The following is a 16383-nucleotide window of genomic DNA, read 5'->3' as shown; positions in this document are numbered from 1 at the left end:
TTACAATCTCATCAGTATATTTCAGCTCCATCGAAAAATTTCGTACAATAACTATTTAAATAAAAATAAATTTTAACTACCACGTTTTTTAAATCGGACTAAAAAGTGCAAAATAATTTCTCCTGGTCCCATACAGAGTTCTAACCCCATACAAATAGACATAAAAATTTTGATTGTAAATTTTTAATAGGTATGACAATACTTGTATAATATACATTGAAAACGGTGTGGCACATCCTAAATATACACTCCTGGAAATGGAAAAAAGAACACATTGACACCGGTGTGTCAGACCCACCATACTTGCTCCGGACACTGCGAGAGGGCTGTACAAGCAATGATCACACGCACGGCACAGCGGACACACCAGGAACCGCGGTGTTGGCCGTCGAATGGTGCTAGCTGCGCAGCATTTGTGCACCGCCGCCGTCAGTGTCAGCCAGTTTGCCGTGGCATACGGAGCTCCATCGCAGTCTTTAACACTGGTAGCATGCCGCGACAGCGTGGACGTGAACCGTATGTGCAGTTGACGGGCTTTGAGCGAGGGCGTATAGTGGGCATGCGGGAGGCCGGGTGGACGTACCGCCGAATTGCTCAACACGTGGGGCGTGAGGTCTCCACAGTACATCGATGTTGTCGCCAGTGGTCGGCGGAAGGTGCACGTGCCCGTCGACCTGGGACCGGACCGCAGCGACGCACGGATGCACGCCAAGACCGTAGGATCCTACGCAGTGCCGTAGGGGACCGCACCGCCACTTCCCAGCAAATTAGGGACACTGTTGCTCCTGGGGTATCGGCGAGGACCATTCGCAACCGTCTCCATGAAGCTGGGCTACGGTCCCGCACACCGTTAGGCCGTCTTCCGCTCACGCCCCAACATCGTGCAGCCCGCCTCCAGTGGTGTCGCGACAGGCGTGAATGGAGGGACGAATGGAGACGTGTCGTCTTCAGCGATGAGAGTCGCTTCTGCCTTGGTGCCAATGATGGTCGTATGCGTGTTTGGCGCCGTGCAGGTGAGCGCCACAATCAGGACTGCATACGACCGAGGCACACAGGGCCAACACCCGGCATCACGGTGTGGGGAGCGATCTCCTACACTGGCCGTACACCACTGGCGATCGTCGAGGGGACACTGAATAGTGCACGGTACATCCAAACCGTCATCGAACCCATCGTTCTACCATTCCCAGACCGGCAAGGGAACTTGCTGTTCCAACAGGACAATGCACGTCCGCATGTATCCCGTGCCACCCAACTTGCTCTAGAAGGTGTAAGTCAACTACCCTGGCCAGCAAGATCTCCGGATCTGTCCCCCATTGAGCATGTTTGGGACTGGATGAAGCGTCGTCTCACGCGGTCTGCACGTCCAGCACGAACGCTGGTCCAACTGAGGCGCCAGGTGGAAATGGCATGGCAAGCCGTTCCACAGGACTACGTCCAGTATCTCTACGATCGTCTCCATGGGAGAATAGCAGCCTGCATTGCTGCGAAAGGTGGATATACACTGTACTAGTGCCGACATTGTGCATGCTCTGTTGCCTGTGTCTATGTGCCTGTGGTTCTGTCAGTGTGATCATGTGATGTATCTGACCCCAGGAATGTGTCAATAAAGTTTCCCCTTCCTGGGACAATGAATTCACGGTGTTCTTATTTCAATTTGCAGGAGTGTATAACTGGCACGGAAAATATTTCATACACCGCAAGATAGGCAACCCAACTTACATTATCTGCCTTGGTTACGGATGATGTAAGTTGGGTTGCCTATTTAAGATGCGTGAATATTTTCCAGGCCAGTTGTATTTTACCCACGCTGTATGCCAAAAACGATTTCAATGTTATTTTATTTGCTCTCGTCGATGCAAACTATTTATAAGCCAAAGCAGCTCATAAAGGAACCAAGACGGTTTCAGCACATCAGAGACTCCAGAGTCAGACCTCTCATTCAAAATATATTCGTCGGAAGTACGAACGAAGGCCTTTTATATTGCTCAGGTTTGCTGTTCCCAAATTGTTCTTACTTGTGAGGAAGTGTAGAAGTCATTTCGTTCTACTCTGTCTTCACAGGCTGTGTGTTTAACCAAACACAAACAAGGAAATGCTTACGACAATATTTTTTAAATTCAATATGTTTCTCGCTAGACCACTTGGCCAAAGCGCAAGCGCAAAGGCAAATTTGAATGTGTGCGAAAGAAGTAAATCTTTTGACAGGAAGACGTAGTAAAACAAACCACCATACGAACAGAGGCGTGGACAGTTAGTATTGAGATTAAAATCTTATAAATTAATTTTGCTTGTTTCCTTATTTTATTTTTTTAGGAAAATAGCAATTAAACGGATGTATATATTATTAGTAAGTAGGTATAAATTTTCAGGTGAAAAACACTGATATAAGCCTGAAATTTAACAGGTCTCTCTTACAATCTCATCAGTATGTTTCAGCTCCATCGAAAAATTTCGTACACACAAGTCTAAAAAGCAACAATAACTATTAAAATAAAAATAAATTTTAACTACCACGTTTTTTAAATCGGACTAAAAAGTGCAAAATAATTTCTCCTGGTCCCATACAGAGTTCTAACCCCATACAAATAGACATAAAATTTTTGATTGTAAATTTTTAATAGGTATGACAATACTTGTATAATATACATTGAAAACGGTGTGGCACATCCTAAATATAATTGATGCATGAATAGTTTACCTTCATACTATTACAGCACTTACTAATTAATGCATGAATAGTTCACCTGCTCACTATTATCTGTTGCATGCAACCCAAGTTTTTCGTTTTAAATCTTACAGGTCTATTTGTGTGGTGTCAGGAATCGCGGCTTGGAGAAATTATTTTTTATTTTTAGTCGTATTTAGTGGGGAACTCTATCGAATGCCCTCCGGAAGTCAACGCAAACGGCAGTAACCTTTATCTACAGCACTCTGGATCTCTTGGACGAACAGAACGAGCTGAGTTTCGCAAGTTCTCTGTTTCTTGAAAGCATGTTAACTTTTATAGGGAAGAATTTCGTTCTGCAAAAACATCATAAAGTGTGAGCGTAAATCATGTTCCGTATTTCTACAACGGACTGACGTCAGCGATATACGGCCACAATTATGTGTATCTGTCCGACGACCGTTCTTGAGAACGGGACTGACACGTGTTTTTTTCCAATCGCTAGGAACTCTTCGCTCCTCCAGAGACATACGATGCACTACCGATAGAAGGCGAGCGATGTATTTCTAACAATCTCTGCAGAAACTCACAGGGACCTCGTTGTTTCACAAATGTTAGGGCAACGTGTAAAGTACTCGTGTCCTGACCACTTCTGTAAGCAACTAGACTGACCTGATCAAAGATGATTTATTCTATCACAATAGAGGTAACTGCTCGCACATTCTTTAACCCAGTTGGGCCTGAGAACTTCCGTAGTAACCGTTAATTATAATTTTAGCCATAAACTTTCCAGCAGATGAAATCGACTCCGACTTTTCTAGCACAACATCACCGATATCTAACCAGTGGTTTGCTGTGGTTACCCCACTTGCTTTAGGTCAGAATTCAACAAATTCCGCCACCCGTCTTGAACAAAGTTTTCTCATAGGTAATGTCTTCATGTAAATTGTACCGTCTTCTTTATTGATACAGGTCTATGATGTCAGGTGTTTAATACACCTATAATTGCCTAGCGTCCCATGGAATATTGTGCAATTTTTCTACATTTTTATCCACGGTTAAAATTTTGGGATGTCATTCATGTGACCCACCTTCAACTGAAATGTATCAACGACTAAATTTAGTTTACTATTGCTTAAGTATAAAAGATGAAAAGCAGACTCCTTATAGACCTTAACAAACATTTGATCGATTTTAATTCACAATCAACTATCCTAAATCAATATTTTTGTGATATGTATTTCACCCTACCCATTAGTACGAAACATGTACAGCGGGACTGCTACGGTCGCAGGTTCGAATCCTGCCTCGGGCATGGGTGTGTGTGATGTCCTTAGGTTAGTTAGGTTTAAGTAGTTCTAAGTTCTAGGGGACTTATGACCTAAGATGTTGAGTCCCATAGTGCTCAGAGCCATTTGAACCATTTTGAAACATGTACAGCTCAACTATTTCAAGAACCGCATGTGAAATCGATACCTGACTTACGTTATTATGCAACATCTAGCAACAAAATAAAATAAAAAATTTCTTTAATAATTAGGTCATCTTTCCCAGTTATGTAGATATCTCCAGCAGCTAATCATCTTTTGTCTTCTCTATATATTTATACCATTATCGAATATTCTTCTCTTTATTTAAATGTCCCGCAGTAAAAGTGAGTAAGAGTAACGATTTGAAAATATATAACTTATGTTACGAGGAAAAGATATACGTCGATAAGTGACAGACCAACACAAAACAATTGGCTTCTGAAACAGGGGACAACAAAATGAGTGTTACCAGGTACTCGTCGGCTGACCGCGCGCATGCTGTTTACTAGTTGTCTCCTGTGTTGTGTTTTATGGGCACATCCTAGAATTATTGCCCTGTGCCCTCCTGGGTGCCATCCAATCGATTTTTTTCTGTTGTGACGTGTTTCATGTTCAGTAAAGGCAGTGTGTCATGTGTGGTGTCACCGCCAGACACCACACTTGCTAGGTGGTAGCTTAAATCGGCCGCGGTCCATTAGTACATGTCGGACCCGCGTGTCGCCACTGTCAGGATCGCAGACCGAGCGCCACCACAAGGCAGGTCTCGAGAGACGTACTAGCACTCGGTCCCAGCGACTACACTGACGAAGCCTTTCTCTCATTTGCCGAGAGACAGTTAGAATAGCCTTCAGCTAAGTTAATGGCTACGACCTAGCAAGGCGCCATTAACCATTTGTAACGTTGCATGTACCTCAAGATAGAGTCTCACTTGTATCATCCAGAATGCAGTATACCAAAGGACAATATAAAAGTTAAGTGTTCTAGTAGCTACGTTCTTTTCTTTATCACATTCATTACGAATCCTGTTCCAGACTTAACGCCGGACGGCGTGAGTTGTCGCGTGCCCTTTCGGCTACTTCACTGTGGACTGGCTGCCTTAACAGTCCACTACATTGGCAACGCGGATTAATCAGGATCTTGTTCTTTCTCATTGCTTACATTTACTTGTGTCATGGCTTCGCCACATTCTCCAGATGTACTGTCCGAATTTTATCGCTTGCAGAATCAGCAGACGCAGGCGTTATTGGATGCCCTGGGACAGCTCGTCCAGGGTCAACGTGCGCTGCACAACGATGCGGCCGCCGCCGCTTCATCGCTACCGCAACCACACCATGCTGTTGCACCTCAATTTAGGCCCTACGAGGCGGCCAACGAGACATGGCCGGAGTCGTCCTGACACTTTTGGATTTCATCTCGCCGCCTACAGAATTCAAGGTAATGAGCGGCAGCCGTTTTTGCTTTCGTGTGTAGGTGTGTCCACCTACCGTGTGATAGTGAAATTGTTTCCCCGACGCAGCGTAGCAACTCTGTCATACGAAGAAATTTTGTCTGCTTTAGATGCCTATTTCAAGGAAACAGTCAATGTCGTTGCAAAACAGTATACGTTCTTTCGTACAAAACGTACGGCCGGTCAGACTAATAGGGAGTGGGTTGCAACTTTGCAAGGACTTACTAGGGAGTGTGCATTTGAATGTGACTGTGGACTCCCTTATTCAGATACTATGGTGCGTGATGCAATAGCACAGAACGTTTCTGATGTTCGCATACGGGAACAGATTTTGAAACTAGTTAATCCCTCCCTTCAACAAGCGATAGACATTTTAGATAGGCAAGACACACTTGACTTTGCTCAGGACTCATTTGCAACTTCGCCAGCCGTGTGTCACATTAACCGGCCCGCCGGGCCCACTGCACGGAATGCTAACCTGCCCTCGCGCACGTCCGCGCAGCCACGTGTCCCGCGCAAGCAAGCAAATGCGGTGAAATCATGCCCGCGGTGTGCAACTAGACATTCGTGTGACAATTGCCCGTCACGCCAAGCTATTTGCTTTTTCTGTAACAAGAAAGGACATGTTCAAAGTGTTTGCCAGAAAAAGCTCAGATCAGACAATCACAACCATTCCAGGCCCTTTGCTTCGCGCCGGAATCGAACCAAGGACAATCAGGCTCGGGAACCTTCGCCCATGGACATTCATGTAGTTAGTGCCACTCCGCCCGGTGTTCCTCTCGCTAACAGTGACTGTGTTCGTCCCGCAAAAAGTGTGCGTCGACGGCGACGGAAATCCCGTCACGTCGCACGTGATTCTGTACCAGTGTCTGTTCACGTTGCACAAAACAGTCGCTCTTGTCGTCAGCAGGACAATAAACTTTTTGTAGATTTGGACTTTGCCGGACAAGTGATACCGTTCCAGCTCGATACCGGAGCTGCAGTTTCGCTACTCAATCACGACACGTACAAACAACTTGCTCGTCAGCACTGTACTTGGTTCGGTATCGATGCTGCGATTACGAATATGTGCTCTTCTTGCATGGCGTGTGCCGAACAACAGTCCGCCCCACCGCGGAAATTCTTTGCATGGCCGAAAGCCACTACCCCTTGGCAACGCTTGCACATAGATTTTGCCGGTCCATTCTGGAATGCTCGATGGTTGGTTGTGGTCGATTCTTTTAGTAATTTTCCTTTTGTTGTCCGGATGTCTTCCACGACGTCATCAGCCACCATACAAGCGTTATCTGCTATTTTTTGCATTGAAGGTCTTCCACAGACTATTGTTTCCGACAATGGCCCACAATTCATGTCCGCAGAATTTCAGTCATTCTGCAAGGCCAATGGTATTCAACATCTGACATCCGCGCCGTTTTCGCCTCAGTCAAACGGTGCCGCTGAACGTTTGGTCCGGACTTTCAAGTCACAGATGTTGAAGTTGAAAGAGTCGCATTCTCAGGAGGACGCGTTATTGCTCTTTTTGTCCTCGTATCGCTCTCAGCCCCGAGATGGTCGCTCGCCGGCTGCGTTGCTCCATGGTCGTCCTCATCGAACCTTGATGTCTTTGCTGCATCCGCCGCATCAGGTTCCTGTGCAGCGGCAGACTCCTGCTTTTGCTCCTGGCGACGTTGACTATTATCGCCACTATCGCGGTTCACGGCGTTGGCTCGCAGGGTGCATTCTTCGCTGCCTCGGCCGCGCTATGTATTTGGTTTTGGGGGCCTCTGGTGAGGTGCGTCGGCATCTCAATCAGTTGCGCCTCTGTCGTCGTACGGGTTCTGCCGCTCCCCGTCTGCTTTCAGCGCCGGTGCCGTCCGGTCAGCGCCCTGGGGACCCATCTACTGCTGGCTCGCCTCATCCCCAGGTGTTGCCGACGATGCCTTCCATTTTGCCTCATGGCGTCGCGCCGCCGCCGCCGCCGCAGCCGCCGCCGGCGCCGCCCGCAGTGGACGCTTCGCTGCAGCCGCCAAGCGCCTCCCTGGGTCACGCGCCGCCGATCGCTTCCCGTGACCAGATGTCCTCCGCCATGGAACTCTTGCCCGCTCCGGCCCAGATGTCGTCATCGCGCGTCGGATCCCCCGACACAATGGAGGTCGACCCTTCGGCCCCTCCTGTCTCATTACGGGCGCATACACCGCCTGTTGACGTGCACCCTGGACTAGGTTTTCAGGCGTTTCCTAGCTCCCCTCGAACCGAATGGCAGGGTGCGGGTGGCACAGCCTCGCCTGTTGTTAGGCTCCCCACCTGATCGCATACGTCAACATGGGGTCCTCCCCACGGCGGGCGGAAGCCTTATCACACGACCGTTCGCCGATTTGCGGGGGAGGAATGTGGTGTCACCGCCAGACACCACACTTGCTAGGTGGTAGCTTAAATCGGCCGCGGTCCATTAGTACATGTCGGACCCGCGTGTCGCCACTGTCAGGATCGCAGACCGAGCGCCACCACAAGGCAGGTCTCGAGAGACGTACTAGCACTCGGCCCCAGTTGTACGACGACGTTGCTAGCGACTACACTGACGAAGCCTTTCTCTCATTTGCCGAGAGACAGTTAGAATAGCTTTCAGCTAAGTTAATGGCTACGGCCTAGCAAGGCGCCATTAACCATTTGTAACGTTGCATGTACCTCAAGATAGAGTCTCAATTGTATCATCCAGAATGCTGTATACCAAAGGATAATGTAAAAGTTAAGTGTTCTAGTAGCTACGTTCTTTTCTTTATCACATTCATTACGAATCCTGTTCCAGACTTAACGCCAGACGGCGTGAGTTGTCGCGTGCCCTTTCGGCTACTTCACTGTGGACTGGCTGCCTTAACAGTCCACTACATCATGTCCTCATTAAAAGCCGAATTTCACAATTTGTCGCCGGCCAGGGTGGCCGAGCGGTTCTAGGCGCTACAGCCTGGAACCGCGCGATCGCTACGGTCGCAGGTTCGAATCCTGCCTCGGGCATGAGTGTGTGTGATATCCTTAGTCTGCTTAGGTTTAAGTAGTTGTAAGTTCTAGTGGACTGATGACCTCAGAAGTTAAGTCCCATAATGCTCAGAGCCATTTGAACCATCACAACTGACTTTCTTCAAGGATCCAGCAAATAAGTTGATTCATTGCTGTGGCTAACGTAAATGTCATCACTTTCAGAGGATAATCGTGACTGTTCAAAGTACGGAGCACGTTGAATATTTATTGTCATTATATAAGAGCCACCACCACAGGAAGACTTCGCCTCATTCGCTACAGTTAAATAACTCCAAATATTTAGATTTGTAATGCTGCATACAGCCCACCATTTATCCGATAGCGGCCCGTCCGTCCCCATCTGTACTTTTTTCTTAAATCAGCTTTCATTCCCCCTCGTAAACGAGGATCCATGTAGAACTTAGTTCCTCTGAGCTATGCAACTCTAGCTGGAATTGGGGCAGCGCGAGCCCAGTGCGGAATAACTTGTCTCACGGCACGTTAGGTTTGAAACGAAATGGCGTGTGACGAGGGCCTGCCGTCGGGTAGACCGTTTGCCTGGTGCAAGTCTTTCGATTTGACGCCACTTCGGCGACTTGCGCGTCGATGGGGGTGAAATGATGATGATTAGGACAACACAACACCCAGTCCCTGAGCGGAGAAAATCTCCGACCCAGCCGGGAATCGAACCCGGGCCCTTTGGATTGACGGTCTGTCGCGCTGACCACTCAGCTACCGGGGGGCGGACGTTAGGTTTGAACTTAGTCGCGTCAATAAGAGCTGCACGCGGTCCTTCCAGGAACGACATTGTTTAGACGTCAGTGGTTCAATTTTGCGCTTTTCTACGACAAAAATGTAGCCAAGTATCAAGGCAATTGTGAAATCAATCGATTGTCTCGTTATTTATCAAAACTGTGTAAATAATGTCTCCATAATAATGTGTTATTGCGTTTGTATTTATTAAATAAAATGAATCGTTGTGAAACAAGTGATATACAGTGTGATTCAGCTGCTCATACTGATGTCGTTCTATGCCAGCCACAATGGTATATATGGCCTTCATGAGTTTCATATTCTCTCGCTCGCTACGCACAAACTAATAATCCTACAGAAAAAAATGAACAGGACCTTTTGAAGCAAATTTAATGTAGTTAAATTTTGCACTGGGATTGCTACTCAGCCTGTCCCCCACTCATCCCTCACCAGTCAGTTATGTTGTTTGTGGCACTCCCTCCTTTTACTCTACAAAAATCTGTCTAGTACGCCTGTCGATCGCATCATGTCGCTCTTTTCAGTTCTGAGCTCACATTGAGAACGTAAAGATGGCTAGAAATTAGCGTCTCCCGCCAAGTATGAGGGCCTGGTGAAAGATTTCGCCTGAAGCTATGCAATCCATATAACATAACTGTCATGCGATTCGTTCTGCACCACAATTCTCGGCCGCACTCTGCAGGGGCAATGAAGATGCTCCTGCAGCGTTTTCGAAGGGGAAGTATTTGATCACCCACAATACAGCCCGTAATTGGCTACCCCTGAGGTTCATCTCTGCTCAAATGAACCGCTGGCTATGAAGATAATATTTTGACACAGACAACGAGCCTCAGTCCTGAGTATAAAATTGTCGAAAAGCACTGGCGGCTGTCTTCTATAACGAGGGAATTGAAAAGTTAATACAACGCTACGACAGATGTCTAAGTCTGAGCGGCGACTGTGTAGAGAAGTAGCTGAAAGGTGTAGCTAACCGTTGCAAATAAAACAGTTTTGATTTTCACTGTGGTTTCCATTTCGCGACCTATCGTTCCATAGCCCTAGTAATTGTTTATTTTATGCTGCTAAAATTCACAAAACTGTCAGGTAAAATTTACACAAACGTCAGCTTTACAATTTTTAAGTGCTAGACTAAGCTGACAGTGTAATAAAACCAATACATGAAGACCAAAAAAGGTATAACGTGGGAAATAATTCACGCAGTCGCAAATTTTTGTGCAATGATGGGAGGGAGTGCCATGAACAACATACCAGTAATCCGAAAAGGTGGGGGTTGAGTATGGGAGTTGGGGTGAATTTGAAGGTCACGTTTGTACGTTTTTCTGGAATAACTTGAAAACCGTGGCCTCTAGCGAAAACATAGCTCAGTACAAAATTTAACGGTATAAGGGTCGTCAACAAACAACAGGTGTTTCGTGAGATAGCTGCAATTTCCCTTTTGCAGTGTGTAACTGGACTCAAACCAAACAAATATTACTGATCACATCGTTCATGCGACACCTAGAGTTGACGGAAAGCGTTGGTTTGTTTCCCATCACAAACAAAATTATTTTTGAAGCGGAGTTTCACGTGCCCGTTCGATAGGGCTGTGCCAAACTAGTTCTGTGTTTATTACTTTGTATTAACAGGGACAGTAAAACACGATGAATAATCAGTACTCCAGCAGTAACAGCACCCCTCTGGACTGCACCGCAGCAGCGCTTCCTAGTTGCTGCTGGAGTGCCAGTTATTCCTCGTGTTTTACTCGTTCCTGTTAATATATATTGATGAAACGACTATCGCACTAGAGTAATGTGGGACCGCTCTATCGAATGGGCACGTAAAACTTCGCTTTAAAAATCATTTTGTTTGTAGCAGGAAACAAACCGACGCTTTACGTTGACACTGGGTGTCGCATTAAAACTGTGATGCGTGGAGTTTTTTGGACTGACTCTAGTTACGCATTGCAAACACGAAATAGCACATATTTGCCAAAAAAACAGAAAATACGCCTAACTGCAGTTAGGAGAGAAATCCTATATTTACCGATATATGCGGTGGTCCTTGTACACCGTCCTCCTTTGACGTTAGTTAATCTCGGATATCACAGACGCCTAAGCAGAACAGTAAAGGGTACTCCACACCAAAAGAGAGGAGTCCATGCCAAACGTAAGATCAGCGCTTGAAAACAAACACTTTACAGCTGTGTCTGGTCCTATAGCTCGATGCTAGAAAATTTACTTGCTGTGGGAGGGGCGCTGGGTTCGATTCCTGGGCTCGAGAAAGGTGCCTCTGAAGAAAAATTATTGTTCCTGACCAAAACAATACGCGCAAGGGCCAAGGCACATTATCTGTTTCGAGGCATATCAACTAGTAACAGCTAATTTATTCACAACATATAATGCACCAGTTCGTGCTTCACAACTGGCAGTATTAAATAAATGCTATCATATCTCTGACTGCAATGAAGAACACTGAATATAACGAATACCATAAATGGTGTTCCTTTAGACCTATGTTATAGACTGATAGATCTCTATAACTGCATTACTCCTAAAACAAACCTTCAAATGCATGTCTGTCTTGTTGGATGAATTGATGATAGCGCCTCTCGGTATTATCATGGACATCTCTTAACATTTCCGCAGATGCTGAAGCATAAGCGTGACGTATTCGTTCTTTTAATACATCTGGATTTTCCGGTTCCGTTTCGTAAATCTTGGCTTTGATGCAACCCCATAAGAAAAAAATTAAAGGGTGTTAAATCGGGCGATCTCTCTGGCCATCAAATGCAGCCACCACGACCTTCCAACGTTCAGAGCACACACTGATGATATATACCTAACCCCTCTACAATAACGGGGTGGTGCACCATCATTCTGAAACCAGTGCCTCACAGCTAACAGAAGCGGAATGTCTTATAGGGGACGCCCAAGATTCAGATCATTCTGTAGGAATTGCAAATACAGCCGACCAGTTAGTCTGGGAGCCAAAGAAACTGGTTCAGTAATGTGGTGGCCTAGAATGCCGCACCGTACGTTTATATCCCAGTGAGCTTGCATGTCATGTGGTCACGACCAGTGAGGATTTCCAGGAGCCCAGTAATATAGATTGCGTCTATTGTCAATTGCGTCAATGGCGAAATAGCATTCATCAGCGCATAAAATCTGCCTGATGAAATTCGGATTTACGGCTGCTTTATTTACGAGACATCTGTGGAACGATACTCGATTTTGGAAATCATTTCCAAATAGGTGTTGATGTAGGTACAGCTTAAAGGGGTGCCATGTCCTATGGGATCCACAGTATTTACATCAGGCGAATTTTATCGCCGAGACATCAACTTGAGTTCACTATAATGCTCTTCAAACCACTCTAGCACGGTTTTGGCTCCGAGACACGGACAATTATGCTGCTGAAAGAAGAAATCGCCGTCGGGAAGGGCATCAAGTATCAAAGGATGCAGATGGTTCGCATCTGACAACGTGCCTTCGATTACTTCCACAGGTCCAATGAAAGCACAAGAGTATGTCTCCTACTGCATAATATTGCTCCCACCGGCCTACGTCCGTGGCGCGGTACACGTTTCGATCCGCCATTCACCTCGATGACGGCGTTTGTGGAGACGACCATCGACCTAGTGTAGCAAAAATGTGGTTCACCTGAAGAGCCGACACGTTTCCATTGATCGATGGTCGAATCCCTATGGTCCCGTACCCACTGCAATCGCGATTGACGACGTCGTTGGGTCAACATGCGAGCACGTAGGGGTGGTCTGCTGCGAAGCTCCATGTTCAACAACACACGATGAACAACAATGTACAATAAATGGTGCGCTCCGAAAGACGTGTGCCTGCACCAGCACTGTGCTCTCTCGGCAGAGATGCCACAGATCACCATCCATCCTACTTTAGAGAGCAGAAAAGTCTCAGAATCGTATGTTCTGTGAAGAGTTGTGTACTTCCAACCATCTAGCGCTTAGTGGTAGTTTCACTGTCCTTCTACCTCCATCCGTAGATGCTCACGACAGTAGCACCTGAACAGTCGACCAGCTTCACCGTTTCCGAGATACTCCTTCATAGGCTCTGTGTAATAATAATCTGCCCTTTGTCAGAGTCGCTTATCTCAATGGATTTCCCCTTTTGCAACCCATATCTTCGCTAGGGTAATCCCCCGTCTGTGTCTGCTCTGCTCACATACTTTTGTTACCACGTCACGTGCTCGCAACACCACCAGGATGCATCCAACGTCGAGGAGGGCAATGGTCATTATGTTCTGGCTCATCAGTGTAAATGCAATACCGCGACAGCACTTTCGATTACAGTACATTGTACGTACGCGTTATTTTCATTTAAGCTATGCTTACCGTGCGTGAAATGTTCTCCAAAATACTCAGTAACGTTCGAGGCAACATCGGCTGCATCGCGGATTGGTCTTTCCACGACACGTTGTACGTGGAAAGCTCCCTCGCTTCTTTAACACATCTCTGTACGTCTGAAAACATGCACAGAAGGTAGACCTCGCGTTGGAAAACGTGAACACAGCCTTCGGACCTGAGCTGCTTTGCGGTGCGTCTCCCCACAGACCATTATCATATCGGTGTAATCTTCGCTGGAGTACACTGCAGTTGTTACCTGTTTGACTGTAAGACCTGACTCGAATTACAAACAGGCGGAGGTTCGAGTCCTCCCTCAGGCATGGGTGTGTGTGTTTGTCCGTAGGATAATTTAGGTTAGGTAGTGTGTAAGCTTAGGGATTGATGACCTTAGCAGCTAAGTCCCATAAGATTTCACACAGACATACAAACAGGCTTCGACCCGACGTTATCATAGGGGAACCAGAAGTAAAACGTAGGTAGGTGGCATCACAGCTCGGTGGAGGTTCGCTTGTACTTGCACTTACCCTTTGGAAAGTAGTGACAAGGATACCCTTCTAGCACTAACGTATGAGGGAAACATAAAACTACAGAGGTCGGCTTGTGTGGGCCACCTGGTACATACACACATTAAAAAAAAGTTTTGAATCACTCCGGTTCCCAGAACTCTTGAAGACAGACGTTGAGTGTAGATGTTGTATCACAGACACAGTCCCTTTGACTGCTCAGAGATGTCACTAAACACGCCCAAACATGTAAAAAATAATACATGAGCAGCGCCTGTTTGGTGGAGTGGGTCCGACAGCTGATCATTTCCAGTCATTCTACCAGGAAGGAGGTACACGGCTCGTGTTGTCTGTAGTTCAACCATGCCTAAACGGTCAATACCGCGGTTCGATCGCGTCCGCATTGTTACTTTGTGCCAGGAAGGGATCTCAATAAGGGAAGTGTCCAGGCGTCTCGGAGTGAACCAAAGCGATGTTGTTCGGACATGGAGGAGATACAGAGAGACAGGAACTGTCGATGACATGCCTCGCTCAGGCCGTGCAAGGGCTACTACGGCAGTTGATGACCGTTACCCACGGATTATGGCCCGGAGGAACCCTGACAGCAACGCCACCATTTTCAATAAAGCTTTTGGTGCAGCCACAGGACGTCGTGTTGCGACTCAAACTGTGCGCAATAGGCTGCATGATGCGCAACTTCACTCCCGACGTCCATGGCGAGGTCCATCTTTGCAACCTTGATACCATGCAGCGCGCTACAAATGTGACCAACAACATTCCGAATGGACCGCTCAGGATTGGCATCACGTTCTCTTCACCGATGAGTGTCGCAGATGCCTTCAAAAAAGCAACTAGTCAACCCGGTCAGGCTGAACGCCTTAGAACACTGTCCAGCGAGGTGGAGGTTTACTGCTGTTTTTGGATGGCATTATGTGGGATCGACGTACGCCGTTGGTGGTCATGGAAGGCGCCGTAACGGTTGTACGATACGTGAATGCCATCCTCTGACCGATGGTGCAACCATATTGGCAGCATATTGGCGAGGCATTCGTCTTCATGGACGACAATTTGCGCCTCCATCGTGCCCATCTTGTGAATGACTTCCTTCAAGATAACGACATCGCTCGACTAGAGTGGCCAGCATGTTCTCCAGATATGAACCCTATCGAACATGCCTGGGATAGATTGAAAAGGGCTGTTTATGGACGACGTGACCGACCAACCACTCTGATGGATCTACGACGAATCACCGTTGAATAGTTTGACAATCTGGACCAACAGTGCCTTGATGAACTTGTGGATAGTATGCGACGTCAAAAGCAAGCATGCATCAATGCAAGAGGACGTGCTACTGGGTATTAGAGGTACCGAAGTGTACAGCAATCTGGACCACCACCTCTGAAGATCGCGCTGTATGGTGGTACAACATGCAATGTATGGTTTTCATGAGCAATAAAAAGGGCGAAATGATGTTTATGTTGATCTCTATTCCAATTTTCTGTACAGGTTCCGGAACTCTCGGTACTAAGGCGATGCAAAACTTTTTTGATGTGTGTATGTGAGGGCGTGCTGAAAAGTACTGTCTCCGAATTTTTCACGTGACGGGTTTTAAAGCTTTTTAAATAAAACAAACGTTATTAGCATTCTAGAACTTTATTTTTCATCTCGACATATTTATTTCTCGCCATAGTCATCCTGATGACGAACAAACCCAACGAGAGACCAATTTGTTGATACCATCGCTGTAGAATATTTGACTTTGTTGATGGAACCACAACCTCACATCTGCTTGCACCTCTTCATCATTATCAAAGTGAAGCCCTCGAAGGTGTTCTTTAAGTTTACGAAACAGATGAAAATCGGATGGGGCCAAGTCGGGACTGTATGGAGGATGATCGATGACAGTGAACCAAGACGTCGGACTGTTGCAGATATCGCAGCGCTTGTATGTGGCCTGCCAATGTCCTGCTGAAGGGAAAGGTGCTCCACGTGTGGAGGAACTCTTCGAATTCATGGTTTCAGTTTCTGAGGGTCTCGCAGTACGTTACAGAATTTGTGATGTTGCCTTTAGGGATGAATTCCAAATGTAGCACACCCGGAACATCCTAAAACACCAGGAGCATGAAGCTGCATGCCGATGGCATGGTCTTGAACTTTTTTGTCGTCGGTTATTCTTTGTGGCGCAACTCCTTTGATGCTATCTTGTATTCGGTATCAAAATAGTCAATCCAGTTTTCACTGCCTATTGCAACGTTGTTAAGGAACTCCTCACCCTCATGCTCAATACTCAAAAGAAATTGTTGACATGTCCAGTCACCTACGCAGGAGTGAGCTTT

The sequence above is a fragment of the Schistocerca nitens genome, chromosome 3, assembly GCF_023898315.1.
Source record: "Schistocerca nitens isolate TAMUIC-IGC-003100 chromosome 3, iqSchNite1.1, whole genome shotgun sequence".
NCBI classification, from domain to species: Eukaryota; Metazoa; Arthropoda; class Insecta; order Orthoptera; family Acrididae; genus Schistocerca; species Schistocerca nitens.
Note: the sequence above shows the minus strand (reverse complement) of the source record.